The sequence below is a fragment of the Rhinolophus hipposideros genome (assembly GCF_964194185.1).
Source record: "Rhinolophus hipposideros genome assembly, chromosome: 17".
Lineage (NCBI taxonomy): Eukaryota > Metazoa > Chordata > Mammalia > Chiroptera > Rhinolophidae > Rhinolophus > Rhinolophus hipposideros.
In genome coordinates this window covers 31,592,661-31,605,466 of record NC_138063.1, presented here as the reverse complement: position 1 = coordinate 31,605,466, position 12,806 = coordinate 31,592,661, and the positions used below count along the sequence as shown (strand labels likewise).

The 12,806-nt window shown below is 35.7% G+C and overlaps 1 protein-coding gene across 22 annotated transcripts in view; it reads left to right on the top strand.

The window, feature by feature from the left end:
* The window catches only part of DTNA (dystrobrevin alpha), a 360,321-nt gene that overhangs the window by 200,933 nt on the left and 146,582 nt on the right, over positions 1 to 12,806 (top strand). The gene's annotated exons all lie outside the window — the stretch shown is intronic.

Here is a 12,806-nt window from a genome sequence, read left to right as displayed (position 1 = left end):
GTTTCAGGAACCAGGGACAGAGACCAAACATCGAAACAAAAGATACTTCTAGTGTTCTTATCTCTTAGGAGATTACAATGGTTTTAGGAGCTCTGTACAAGGGACTAAATGCAGAGACCAATCAATTTTTTTCTATTATTTCACAGTCAAGCACTGTAATTGACTTTTAAAAGATGACAGTCCATAGTCTCTAGATTCAGAGTTTCCTTAGAATATGCTTAGGAGTCACATGATACAGAACAGATATTATAGAGGAAGGGTAAAAAAATACCTTGTGTAAAATAAAAAAGCACTAGGATAAACTTTAAAAAATAGTAAGCATTAAATAGATGGCTGAGGAAAAGAGGACCCATGCAGAGGGAACAGTATGAAAATATCAGGGATGGACAAGAACCAGAAATCTCTGGAAATGTAAGTTAGTTATGAAATGGGTTAGTCATGTAAGTTAGAACTCAAAAGGTGTTCTGGGATCAGATCATCATCACCATCACTGTCATCATCACCATCATCATGACCACCACCATCATCACCATCATCATCAAAATCACAGTAACCATGTATTGGTCACTTGACATTAGGCCAGACACTTTTCGTGTATTATTTGATTTCATTCTTGCCACAACCAATGATACAAATATTTTCCTCATTTATTGGTAAGAAAACTTGGCCAATAACAGCCAAGTGGGGTGACAGGCCAGAGGCAGCCCTGTTAAACCTGAGTCTCCACCTCTGCTGAGTGTTCTTGTCTCTCTTCTATGGAATTTAAACTGCTTTAGCGTGAATACTCTGGGAAGCCACATAAGGAAATTCATTCTGACAGCAGCATAGGAAATTGACTAGAGGGAGGCCATACTAGATGGGTGGAAAAAAGTGAAGAAGTTAATACTGTAATTTCAGAGCAAGGATGAGGGAGGTTCTGAGCTAAGGGAGTGGAAGTAGAATTTGAAAAGGAGTCAGTTTAAGAGGCGTTTTGTCAGTTGTCTGTCTTTACAGTAGGTCAAGTAGATAACATCTGACTTATTTTTTTAAGCCTCCCCAAAAATTGTCAATTACTGCATGAAACACTAGAGCATGATTGTTGTGGCCAAGGAAACTGCATGTCTTACAATATGCAAGTTTTCCTAACAAGACCATCCTACATAAACCATCCTGTTGGAAGCAAGTGCCACTACATCATCTAAATACTTGAAATATGTAGAACATCACAATATTGTTTGAGGGTGTGATATAACTGAGGTGGAAACTTTATATTTATGAAATTTTTCCTTTCATTAATATCTGAATATTCTTTGATATTGACAAATGGTGAATTTTTTTCTTTCCAACATACAAAAATTTTTCAAATATATAATTTTTTTATATTTGAGCTCATTAAGAAAGGTTAAAAAAAACAGTTGCCTTTATCATTGTGGAAGCAGTCTTCTGAGTTGAGTATATTATTATTGTCTTGCCTTTTCCCCACTTAGGTGGAATTTTTTTTCTCTTGGAAGTTTATCCAGGTTCGTTTATAGAATGGAAGATATTAGAAGTTGTCATTTTCAGTATCAGGACCTCCACTCTTCCATGATAAATTACTTTTGATTTTTTCCAAAGTCTTACGATCACTGCAGTTGGAGAAGTGTGTTGAGAAAATGTGGAGAAAAAGGTGGAAGAAGTGGGGTCTTGTCTTGACAATAAAGAGCTGAAGGAGGAAGTGGGTATTGTAAAAGGGGAGACACAGTGGCCTGGCTGTAAGAAGGATTTTGGAAGTAACTGCCAGCCAACTGGCTGAAATTAGAATAGCAGCCATTTGGCAAGGTGCTGACCATGTAACTCTTTCCAATATGTTTGATGACGGTAGATATGAGAGCCCTGAGAATTCTCTCAGAATGTCATAAAATGCCAGGTACTGTTCTAAGTGCTTTTCGTTAAACTCATTTTAGTTAATGAATCCTCACTGAGAGAACAATACCCAGCACATAGGAATTACTGAGGTATACTACTACCATGTTTCCCTGAAAATAAGACCTAACTGGAAAATAAGCCCTAGCATGATTTTTTCAGGATGATATCCCATGAACGTAAGCAAAACTTAATATAAGACTCGGTCTTATTTTCGGGGAAACACAGTTTCTGAATCCTCACAACAACCTGATGAGCCATGTACTTTTATTATTTATCATCATTGTTTTATAGATGAAGAAATTAAGGCCAGAGAGCTTAAGAAATCCCCCCAAAGTCATACAGTTAACGAGAGAGAGAGAGTTATAGTTAGTGGCTCAACCACTTACTAGCTCAACCACTTAGCCACCCGCCTACTCTTAATCTATGTAAAGTCTATTATACGTAAAAAGATAATACTTGTAAAATGCTTACAAAGTACCTGACATAGTAAATTCTTAAAGTTGTTAGCAATTATTACTATGTAATAAGATTTAGAAGGTGTTTCAGTATTTATGTCCTTCTATGCAACATTGTTCAGAAATAGTGAGATGTTTAGGATTTTTAGGGTAACTTTGGAATTTTCTTATGTAAGTTTGAGTAAAGCTTTGTTTATGAGCATGCCCATTATAAATTGGGGAACCATTTTCTACCTAATATTATCAATCAGTTTCACTAGCACCTTTGAAGTTTTCACCTCAAAGAATGTGCCTCATAGAAATGTGTCATATACACATCTACATAATTCTGACCTTTTGACGGAGAATGACTGCTGCTAAAGGTACTAATACCGAGAGCAAGTGAATTCCCCTTGCATGCTGGGTATTTGAATAGTATATCAATTTGTTCATTATGGTCTTGCTAGGAATTAAATGCTCTGATATTTGCCTAACCTAAGGGAGCTAGTGAGAAGTTGGCAGCCAGAAATGGGAATCAAGCCAGAGGCTGGGAAGGTTCATACATAAGGAGATGGGTCGGTAACAGAGTCCTCAAGGTCATATGGGTGGTTCCAGGCAGAACCCAACCTGACCCTAGAACAAAGTCAGATACAAACTTGGGTTCTGATCTCTTTTCCCTATAATATGGGTTAGTTGGGGGTAGGTGGATTGTCATCGCCTTTACAGAAAGAATTTTATGGAAAATTAGGTGACCTGTAAACTAAATGAAGTAAGAATGTCAACAGATGCAGAATTAAAGATACTTAAACATTGTCGATACAGCAGTACAAGAACAACAGCTCTATCGTGCTGGAATTCCTGGAGAACAGGATACTGCTCTGGGTTGTACATGAGAAATGAGCAACAGACCACGCAGATGAAGTCTGAGGACACCAAGGTTCAGGACAGCAAAAATGTGAGGACTCTAGAGGAATTCAGAAGACTGTAGAAGAGAAGAGGGTTAAACCTCAAGTCTGGGTGACCAGGCAGATACCTTGTTTTCTGCATTTGTCACTCTTCTAGTTCCCTTTGGCTTTATCTGTGTCTTCAGAGTGTTTTTGCTAATGATGTCATTGGGTAAATATGCCAGGAGACTATCCCAATTAGAGGACAAGGAAGGAAACCAACATACCTCCCACCATTCTGCTACCAGGCAAAGGCAAGCTGGGTGGGAGAGGATGGAAAAATCTCTTTCTAGACGTTTGCCGTCTGCTATGTTACCCCGTCTCAGATGGCTGCTTCTCCATGAGCTTGAATGGAAATGGTTTCTTTCAACTATTAGGGAGTATGTTGATAATGTTAGTGAGGCACAGGGTGTCCAGAGTCATCTCTGCAAATGTTATGTGTTATTATCTGGAGAAGTAACAAGATTTTATTAACCATAATAACCAACATGTGTATCTTGATTTACTGTTTGCAAAGTATGAATATTATGATTGCATTATATTTGAATCTCCTAACAATCCCGCAAAGAAGATAACTTTATCATTCCCTTTTTAGGGAAGAAAAAATCAATCTCAATAAATTTCTTGGAGGCACTGAGCCAGCAAGCAAAGCATTTTAATTTACTGATTTACTGATTTACTAAAACATGCTGGTTCACTCAAAGCCCCTCTCACCTTTAAAATGCTCTCCTCAGTGATAGCTATTTGGCTTAGAAAACTGCTTTTACAAGTAAAGAGCACTTGTATTTATTCAGATTATTCAGATTAAATCCTCTTTTCGTTAATATTTTCGAGGTAGTTTATGTACATAGTAGGTATTTAATAAGTGTTAACTGCCTGATTATTGTCTCTTTGTATTCTCAAAAGTAATCATTCTGATTCTTATATATCTGATGAAAAGATTATTTTGGACCAGAAGAGAATAGTCAACAATTGTAATTCCCAATGTGGGAAACTAATGTGGAGAAAAAATGTGAAGCAATTCTTTTTAATTTAAGAAAATGATCTAACCTCTAACATCTAAATGAACAGATTTAAAATAACTCAGATGGCCAAAACAAAAAGGCAGCCACTTTATGCCTGTATAAAACCAATGAAAGGAAATCATCATGAGTCTCCATACTACTACCTCCCATATTCGCACAACCACCAAACATTATATGCAATTTTATCTTGCCAATGCAATACCCTCTTATATCCCTAGGTGTGTGTTTTCCCTTCATATTAACATCTATCTTCTTTATAACCCTCCTTTACTCAACATTACTCTTGAGTTTAGCTATCTTTTTTGTCTACCGGAGATAACAACAATGGCCACCCCCTAACTCTCCATGAAAACCAATGATTAAAGTCTGGGCAGGAGAAACAAAACCAGAGCATATGCTCTTTGCAACAAGTTTTTCCAACTGGGCTAAACTGAAGTTTCTTACTTCACAAATATTGCTGCTATTTGGCCTTCCGTTTGCTAATACTTTTCCTTAATATGTAAAAAAGCCTTTCTGAATTGCAACATTTATTACCTTTGTTATTTAAAATGCATAAAAATAATCCTTTGGGTTTAAATGTTCTCTTCTGACTAATGCTAAAATCTGAGACTTTTGTTTAGGATTAGGGTTAGGCAAAAAAACATTAAACTGGAGAGTTTTTCTTACTAGCTATTAAGTATATTATAAAGCCAAAATTATAATTAAAGTGAACTATAATTAAAGAGGGTGTTGATATAGACAAAACCCTGGAGTATGAACAAATATTAGCATATGTGTTAATATATGCTAGAGGAGGCAGTTCGTATCGATGGGGAGATTATTGTTATGATGCAGTAAATCAAATTGTATTGGGAGGGAAAAGGTCTTCATATCACAAAATAAATTCCAAGTAGATTAGGCTTGTAATAATACTTAATACTTATAATAATACATTAATACTTGTAATAAATCAAACGATAAGAATTAGAAGAAAATATAGAGGAATTTTAAAAACAGCTATAGAAAATATAATTGAGAACAAAGTACGTTGTTTAAAGTGTACAAATTAGTAAGTTTTGATGTATTGTGTATACCCTTTAAACCATGTCTAGAATTAGGATAGTGAACATTTCCATCATCCCCAAAAGTTTTCTCATGTTCCTTGGGAATGCTGCCCACCCACCCCTCCCCCATTCCCAAGTCCCATTTCCAAGCAACCACAGATCTGCTTTTGGTCACTATAGATTAATTTTCATTTTCTAGAGTTTTATATAAATGGAATCATACAGTACATACTCCTTTTAACTAGTTTCCTTCATTCAGCATAATTATTTTCAGATTCATTCAGTTGTTGCATGTATCAATAATATGTTCAATTTTATTGCTTTGTCTATTTATTATTTACTCATCTGTTGATGGACACTGGGGTTGTTTCCAGTTTTGACGATTACAAATAAAGCCATTATGAACATTCATGTGAAAATTTTTAAGTGGATATATATTTTCCTTCCTTTTGAGTAAATACCTAGAGGTATTTTAAATGACATGTGAAAAGAAAGAGTTTTATAAGTATAAAAATGATGGTTCAGAGTGGAAAAAGTTATATTTCACAGCATTAATATTTTAAATTTCTACACATCAAAAATATCATTAACAAAGTTATAGGTTAAATGATAGTCAAGAAAAATATATAAGTAATAGCTAACAATGGCAAGAACTTGCTACTATGTTTCCCCAAAAATAAGACCTAGCTGGACCATCAGCTCTCATGTGTCTTTTGAAGCAAAAATTAATATCAGACCTGGTCTTATTTTAATATAATACCAGGTGTAATATAATATAATATAATATAATATAATAATATAATATAATACCGGGTCTTATATTAAGTTTTACTCCAAAAGACACATTAGATCTGATGGTCTGGCTAGGTCTTATTTTGGGGGAAACAAATATATATAGGCAGGACATCAAAATCTGTATGTATGTTGTATCAGTTAATCCTCACTACAGTAGACACTGTTATCCCTGATTTAAGGCAGCCTCCGAGAAAATTTAATATCCTAATGTACAAAAGTAAAGGTATATGTGAAACATAAAAATAATTCTTAAAATGTATATGTCTGATATACAGATGTGAGATAATAAGTCAGTCACTTTAATATGTAAAAAAACATGCAAAATACGTAGGGAAATACTAAGACAGTGGTAAAATGGGAACAAGACATAAATAGGTAGTTCACAACCAAGTGAAAGTAAAACTATATGAAAAATATTAAACTTCACTTTCAATTAAAGAAATTAAAAATAAAACAACCCTATAACACCTGTCAAATTCACAAACATTTTTAGATATTTTTATTGTTGGGTTGTTTTGCTTTGTTTTAATAATGGTAATATGTACTGTTAGTAAGGTTGGAAACCATTCTCATACTTTATTGGTGGAAGTATAAATTAATATGCTAATTCTGGAAAGCAATTTGACAGTAACAGTAAATTTCAATGACTTTGAAAATAATTGTACCCTTTGATAAAAATTTCATTTTGGATTCACTTGGAGAAATAATATGAAATAGATACAGTGATTTATGTCCAGCGATTTATTTTAGCATTATGTATAGCATTTAAACATTGGAAACAACCAAATGTCTTATAATAGAAAATGAATAGTCATTCCATAACTAAGAAATCTTTTGCAGCTACCAAAGGGGTACATCAAGTTATATAGTAAACTACTTGTAGGAGTATAAGTTTTCTGGAGAGCTACAGGTTTTTCTGGAGAGCAGTTTCATAATATTTTAATTGACTTAAAATGCTTATGATTATTAACCTAGTAATTCTACTTTTAGGAATATCTAAAATGGAAATACTTTTGCACAAAAATGTATAAACAAGGATATTCATCACAATGTTATTTAAAATAATGGAAATTTTGAAGCAGCCAAATGCCCCACAATGGATAAGTTAAATAATAAATGAAACAAATTATTTAATAAATTATGATACATTCATATGATAGAAACCATTTTAAATGTCTCATTAAAATGTTTAGTGAGAGAATATGCATTTTATAAAATACCATCTACCATTAATTTCTGATATTTGAAATTAAAAAGTAGAGAATGTTAGAGAGAAGGAAAGAAAGCAAAATGTTAGTAATGATTAACCTATGGGTAATAGATTAATTTTTCTCATTACTTTCCTGTGTTTTCTAAATTTTCCCATATATATATATACATATATATATATATGTTAGAGAGAAGGAAAGAAACCAAAATGTTAGTAATGTTAGAAAGCAAAAATGTTAGGAAAAATCCTGTTAGGAAAGGTATTCCTGTGAGTGCTAGGCTACCCAGAGTTAGGGCACTGGTGGTGAAAGGAAGGGTGTTGAATAGGCCGCCTATTTTTTTAATCTTTTCATATGTGTGTATATATATACATATATATGTATATATATATGAATGTATTAATAGTACTTTTGCAAAATGATGTAATGTAAATTAGATTAAAGAAGCAGAATTTAAAATTGCATGCTCAATATGAATGCAGCTATGTATGGAAAAGAGGCAAAAGGCTATCAACCAAAACGTTGAAAGCATGATTTCATCCTCTTTTGTGTTGTTATCCGAAAAACTTAATTCCACAGATGAAAACCTTCTTAAAAGAAAGGTTTTTCTAGCTAGAAAAGGACCGGGTCCCGGGCATGAAGTCTAAACCACCAGTAGAAGCGCTAGGTGGAGAAGGCAACATGTCAGTGGTCCTAGAGTTGACGAGCACTTTTATACATTATGTTTCGTGGAAGAAAGTTATGCATTGTTTTGAAAGAATCTACATTGGCTACAGATAAGGGGGGCAGGAAAAGGTGAAGCCGGGGCAGTTCTATAATAGGAGCACAGTCTCTAAGGAAGAATTATTTACTACTTTTGATGGGTTCCAGGCAATGGTCCTGAAAGTTCATGCATATTCAGCATGAGGTGGCATCTAGTGGTCAGCTAATAGATGCCCAGAGGTTGATTCGAAGCTCCAGCATACATTCAGGAATGTGAGCAACCTTTTGTTAATTGGCCCACAGCTATTAACTGGTTAACTAGTCCAGTCCCTTTCTCTCACTCCTCAGCAACTGTAATTTAATTTAGAACATCTCAGAATTTTTCTCTTGTCAGTATAATTTTTGGGATTTTTCTAAAAAGTAAGGAATCGGGGCAAAAATTATTTTGAGACAGAGAGGGAAAAAACAAGGCCCTCTTTAATCTGTAAAAAGTAATGCATGAGAACAGAAGGGAATTATAATAGGTTTTTCCTGCTGCAGGAGCAAGAAATACCACTTGACCAGTTTAAAAGGAGAAATTGCCTTTTGTAAATAAAAAGAGCCCACGTATACGTGGCTTCAGATTTGTTCAGATCTGAAGACCCAGAGGACTTACCGAAGCTCTATCTTCCCCTGTTTCTGCTTGTTTCTGCTTAGCTTTTTTCCCAGGGAGTCCTACTCAACCAGCCTTACCAGCTCTTGTGGTTCTCTCTCCTCCAAGTGGCAGGTAGGATGATTGCCAGTAGCCCCCAAATCACATACCATCCCCTTAGAATCTCTAGTGGGGAATTTTTCTTAGTGACTCAGACAAGATCCCAGCAAGTAAGTGGCAAAGGCTGGCATGGGTTGTATGCACAGCTTGGAACGGTCACCATGGCCAGGGAATGTCCTGACCCCCAGGCCTGGTTCAGTTGTCTACTTCTCTGTCTGAAGGGAAACAAACTCAGCTCCACAGCAATCATATGGATTAGATTATAAAAGAGGTTATAGGCAAAAAAGAGGAAAGGGAATGTTAGGACAATATGACAAATGTCAGTAACAGACACTAGTAAGTACGATGCCAGACATCTGACAAAATTACCTCATCAGTCCTCACAGAATTACATTTCCTTCTTGAAATGTTAAAGAAGGAAATTGAGGGTAAGAGAAACTTATTTGCCCAAGAACATGCAGGAAGCACACGGCAGTGAGGAGATTTGAACTAAGCTATGTCTAATGCTGTAGCCAAACCTCCCCTCCAAAATGTTTGTCTTTCTTAAGCTCCGATGGCTGCTTCATCTGCAATTGAGTGATGGAGAGATGTTCTGTGTTTCTGCATGTGAGAAATGACAAGGGAGCAAACAAAAGCTTTAATACCTTCTGAGTAACACACCTAGGTGACAGGTTGCTTCCGTCTCCCCTGAGAACACTGCTTGGGAAAAGCTAACAAGGAGAATAATGTAGCAGAATGAGGGCCGTAGGTAAAATGTTGGATATTTTCCATACATTAAAATTGGGTGTAGGATTCAAATATATTAAAAGAATTTCACTCTCCAAATTTTAAATTTTTTTGAAGAAGCTTGGGCACATTCCATATTAGCATTCTGAGTGTTTTCAACAGATACTAGGTATTCTCAAAGATATAAAAGTAAGCACAGTCTAAATTAGGACACAAAGAAAAGACAGGGGATGGGAAATTCAAGGTAGAGAGACATAAATGGCAACCTGGAATGATGGTCTTTGCAGATCTGGCCGTTTTCCAACCAAAGCAGACAGTCTTAAAGGAACCTAAGTTTATTTACACCTGCTGAGGATTTACTCTACCTAGTGATTAAACCTTCAGGACACACTAGATAAGTTTAGTAGATCTTTAAGACTTCAAATTTTGAGTTCCCTTAACCTACGTGTTTCCTGTCCTCAATTTGCATGAAAAAAACTTATCTCCCCACATCCAAGAAACAATTCCAAAAATAAATATAGGCATTTGCTTGAATCAGGACATTATGTCCCCAGTTTTCTTTCCAAAGCCTACAGGATGTACAAGTTGCTCTTGAAGTCACAAGCACAGCAAATGCAAGTTTCACATTTGCTCCCCAGATGAGTGTCTGTGCTTGGCAAAGCTGCACATAATAGATAATGCCCATCAAGGAACTGCTGGATGAGTAATTTGTAGTAAAAAATTAGTAACAAACTCCTAAGATTTATTTAGCACAATTTATTTATTCTTCATTTAGAAGTAAACTTCCATATATTAAGCAAAGTATATAAAAGCACTTTGTACTTTTAAGCATTAAAGCAGTACACAAATGGCTGGGGACTCCGACATAAAAATGGTCAGCCTATACCCTGGTCCATCTGGAACTAATTCCTTGCAGAGCCATGGAAGGTAAGAAGTATTGCTTTGTGTTCCCTGGTGCCCTTCTTGACAAAATTGAGAAAACATGGCAAAGTAGGAAGAATACAGACCTTGGAGTCAGATTTAAGTTCAAATACAATTTTCATGCAATAACCAGCTCTGGGACCTCTCTGAGTCCACATGTTCTCTCATTTGAATAATCCACTAGTCAGCTGAGACTTCCTAGTCCCTTGGGAAGTCTGATAAAGTTGGTGTGAACCAATGTGAAAGTTTAAACCGTTCCCACAACCTTTGGGAATTCTTGGGGATTACTGTCCCTTAACCTATTATTTCCCTGGCTTCAATATTATGCAAGCTGTGTCTCCATTTCCCCCTTTATCAGATTGCAAGTGAAACTCTGCCCCCTCGCCAGTGTCCACCAAAGAATCCACTCACACTGGCATATCTAGTGATTGCACTGAAGGTTTTGGGTTGGCAAGGGCTGGGGTTCAGGGTCACACCCCTTTTTTCATCTCTCTAGAAACCTCTGTCTTGCTTCTCTTTTTTTTTTCACTCCTCAAACATGTTTTCAGATTGTTTCTTAGGAACTACAAATATTTTCCTTCTTCCTATGCAGAGAAATTTAGCTCTTCGGTGCTTGATCCAAACTTTGAGACTCAAATACATCAATGTTTTAGCAGAACAAAGGGTCTTCCAATGGCATCCTCAGAAGACAAAGTTGATAAATAAAAATAAGAAGTTTTCCATTATCTTTTAAATATAGTAATAATAATACCAACCTTGCTCCTTTCCGAGATTTCTTTGAATTTTAGACATAAAGGATGTAAAATACTCTGCACGTAGTAAATACATAATAATGCATTATGATGATTAGGGAGCCAATGTTTGCAGTAACTGTATCTCTGTGGGTAGCTCTTCTCATTATTAATTATTTTTGCAATCATATTTTAATGCTAGTCTCCCCCATAAGACTATAAGTTCCCTGAGGGCAGGAACTGTTTCTGTCTTGCTTACCACTGTGTCACTAGTGCCTCGTACAGTGCCTGGCCCACATATTTAATTTTTATTTCATTAATGAATAGATAAATTAATAGAGAGATGGGTGTGGAGGATTTTTTTTCTTTCTTTAGAATTAGTGACTTTATAGGTAGAAAGAGTGACAGGGCAGGTAATGGAGGATGAAAGCAGGTAAAATGTTCTCAGAATGTTGTGAGCTCTCTAAGTTTGGGAAAGATTAGCACAGCCTCAATTTCTTCATTCACTCCTTGTTTCTGTGCATTTTCTGCTCTCCCCACCATGTTAGTCTCATACCTATTCCTCTTGGTTTTATCAGTCTCCCTGAAACTGAAAAAAACAAAAGACAATAGGATATTTGTTTGCCTACCTCCACATTGTCTCACTCACACAACCCATCATCATTAGGTTTACAGAGTAGTCCAAAAAAAAACTTATCTTACCCATGATTTCTTTGAAATAGTTACATTTTTCCCCCTAATATTTTTCCATGGCAGATATTTTTCTTTTTAGCTACCTGTTGGAGTACCTAAAAGTCTAACTTTAGTGTTACAGCCTTTTCTGAACAGGAAACTGTGCTCTATGCTATCATGCAGCTTATACATATATCCAGCGACAGCATATTGTAAAGCAAAGACACTGGGTTTACAGTCACCCACCTCTGTGGACCTCCTTTCTCATCTGAAAATGAGGAGTCTGAGCCAAATAAATGGATTTCAAATAGCCTGAGTGGGTTGGTTTCAGCCCTCCTGCCCCTATTGGAGCAACTCCATGGTTATGTCTCAGATGCTTGGCTCCAGTTAAGGACTTAATTTGAACAAAAGATTCCATAAGAAAAATAAAAATCAGCAAGCTTGCGAAGAGACTCTTCTACAATTCAAAGTAAAGAAAATTAAGTCACCCATCAAATATTTTCTGTGTCTAAACTGCTGTTAGTAGGATTGTCAGATAAAATGCAAAATGTGTAGTTAAATTTCAATTTTAAATAAATAATGAATAATTTATAGTATATGTATGCCCTGTACAATATTTGAGACACACTTATACTAAAAACATATTTTTATTTGCTAAATCTGGCAACTTTACATACTAGACACTTCAAGATTGGGGGGGCAGGGGTGAGCATTATATACCAAGAAGAGCAAAAAGACATCATAAATTAAGTTGAATTTTTTTTTTGCTGGTTTTCTTTTATTAGTGGTAGTCATATTAGTATTAGTATTAATTAGTGTGGCTCTTGAAAATTCATTGCATTACTTCATTGTCTTATCGTTCAACACTCTTTCAACACTCTGCCACTTGCCAGCCAGAAGAGACAGTTCTACCAGGACCTAACTTTTAAAGTGTACTGTTCACACAAGGCCATGAAGGTGTTCATGAGAA